A 3142-nucleotide genomic window follows, 5' to 3' on the forward strand; every position below is an offset into this window, starting at 1 on the left:
GGGGGGGGGGGGGGGGGGGGGGGGGGGGAGCTCCAAGACACAGTCCCTGTGGAGGTCACACACATGGTGATGACCTCGCCCTCCCTTCATGTATGATTATGATGATGATGGTTGTGATGATGGCTATGATGAAAAGATTCCTCCTATATTATTATAAAAATGATTATTTTCGTATGATGATCCCAAAAAAGAAAGTTTTGAAAAAGTTTATCTATACTTTGACTACAAGCCGCATTTTACTCTTGATATTTATTATTTTATAAATGCTATTATGATATAAGAATATCGTTTACTTACTTTGGTGCTATAAATGATTTTATTACGATTTACTAGTCTTTTCAAGACATTATAATCCTCTTTACTCAATCATTAAACCCTTTTCCATATATATATTTATAAGCATGTGAGCATGAACTACGTGACTTACCTTGTAATTGAATAAGTTTATGTATGTAACATCTTCAATGAGCATGTTATCTAGTATTGTATATCCATGGATCTATATGTTATCTAGTATTGTATATCCATGAATCTATATGTTATCTATTATTGTATATCCATGAATCTATATGTTATCCAGTATTGTATATCCATGAATCTATATGTTATCCAGTATTGTATATCCATGAATCTATATGTTATCCAATATTGTATATCCATGAATCTATATGTTATCTAGTATTGTGTATTCCATGAATCTATATGTTATCTAGTATTGTATATCCATGAATCTATATGCTACTTGATGTTGCATAATGTGCTTATGTGTATCAAATCTACCTATTTTCCAATCTATATATGTATATGTAACCCCTCGGTTTTTCCGACAAAGTTAAGGTTCGAGAATATATATTTTTAAGCTATGACATTTATGAGAAGGTCTCTCGGTGATCGAAAGAATTTTTTTCTAGTCATTAATAAGCTGCGATCTACGTACCGGTCACGAACCGTAAAATTCTTAGGGATGTATATTCAGTTCGAATTTTCCTAGGAATTGGATTATTAAGTATGATACGATTAAGCCTGAACTTCTAGTTAGTTCAAGTAAAATTTTAAGCGGACTGTAAGGGGTAAAATTGTTACGAACCTTGTACCTATATTTCGCGAGATACCGAAAAATTCCCAATTTGAGTGATTAGTGACGGGATTATTTTTAGGATAATTTTGGTGTTAGAATTTTCCCGAATTAAGTAATAATCCTCCGAGCTTTCATCTGATTTAACCATAAACTGGCCAATTAAGTTGTGATCTTCTTAAGGACTCCATAGGGTATTGACAAGTGGCAACCAAATCTAGCCTAAGATTGGATCATTTAATGCTAGCATTAATGAGGTATGGTGCAATTGCACTTGATTACTTAGTCTTCAAGCCAAAACTCACATCATCATCTCTCTCATCCCCTCCATCCCATTTTCGAAATTACACCAAGAAGAAGAAGGAAGAAATTTGGCTTAGTCTTCTATTGTGATCAAGAACTCCTAAGCCTTTCTCCAACTCAAGTGTCTAAGTGTAGGTAAGATTTTAGACTTTGTTTGGTTAAAACCTTCTTAGAATTTAAAGTGTAAACTAAAGGTGCATGAATATGTTGTTGTTATGGCGATATTTTAGGATCTTTGGACTCAAACGAAGGAAAACAACAACTCCTACGGTTTTCTTTAAAATCTTCCATCGAGGTAAGGAATCCCTTTATTTGGTTGAGGTTATTTGAAACTAGATAATTGATAGCTAGTTTATGCATGTATATGTTGTATTAGGTCCATATATGCCTATACTTGTGAAAATAGTGAAATAAAATTAAGCTAGTCTCTGGCAGTGACTTCCGAAAATTATTGGGAAAAATTGGTAAGGTATTTTGACTCCATTTTTCTCAGATATGTAGTTCAATAAGTGTAGAACCCGCATATAAAATTTCATAATGATCGGAGTAGTATAAGTATGGTTTTCGATTTTTTTTCCAAAACTGGTCCAGAGAGAGAAATTCTGGACAGCACACTGCCAAGGGCAAAAATGGAATTTTCTGTGTTTATTCGTGGATCAAAATGACCAAAAATTTTTATGGACATCAAGTACTATAAGTTGGGGTTCTACCATAAAAATTTTAAGTGAAAAAGAGTTCGGGAACTATTTTTACCGGCTCAATCTTTTGGACTGCGCCAGAAATTTTCTGGCAGTTTTAGGGTGGACGCGGCCTTGGACGCGCGTCCATCGACGCCAGAGTTACGGCGTCACGGCCGAAAGGCCGGACGCGGGCACGGACGCGCGTCCGCTGCGCGTCCGTGGGCGCCCAATTTCGGCGCCATTTGCCGAACGTGCGGACGCGGCTCGGACGCACGCGTCCGCTGTGCGTCCGCAGCTGCGGCCAGTCGCGAGTCCGCGCGACGCGGACTCGTTTTCGACTTGTTTTTTACCAAACTTTTCCCCGATGTTTTTAGTCCCGAGTATTATGATGTTTTGAAAGCCTACGGGCAACCGGGTGGATTTTTGACGACTCAAATATTACCTTTGTACATTATATCTCTTAACTTGGGAAATGTACACGTTATATGCATTGAGATGTATGTGTCAAATATGAGACTTATGTGATAAATGTGGAGTTGAAAGTGTAGGGTAGTTACACTTGATTTACTTTTGTGAAAGGATGTTAGTGGATCATCCAAATGTTTTGCAAAGGAAAAGGAGAATTTGTTAATTGGGTTAAAAAGAGAATTAATTTCCGAGTATTGGGATTGACCCAAGTATGTTCAAACTATTTTCAAAGCAAGAAAGGGGAAAGAATAGAAAAATATTTTCAAACCTTAGTTCTAGTAAAGTTGTGAAGGATCTTGTTAACCACGGAATAAAGATGAGCTTAAAGTGCCTATTCCGCATGGTAATTATGTGTATGATCAATCATACTGTGGGCGAAGTCTATTCGCCGAGTACTATATCACCCGGAAGGAAAAGGACTCCTACGGGGGTGTGCACACTTAAGTATAGTCACTCTATGTTCGGGTAGGTGTCGTTCTTATGAACCTAGTGAGGCTAGCTAGGAATCATTCCAACGCTCCTATAAGTCCAGGGGATCAGTATTAGACCGGGCGATGACCACTGAATCCGAGTTCAACGATCCAAGTGGTCAGAAGTGGAGAAAGGACTCCAAAGG

This window comes from Ipomoea triloba, chromosome 15 (genome assembly GCF_003576645.1).
Source record: "Ipomoea triloba cultivar NCNSP0323 chromosome 15, ASM357664v1".
NCBI classification, from domain to species: Eukaryota; Viridiplantae; Streptophyta; class Magnoliopsida; order Solanales; family Convolvulaceae; genus Ipomoea; species Ipomoea triloba.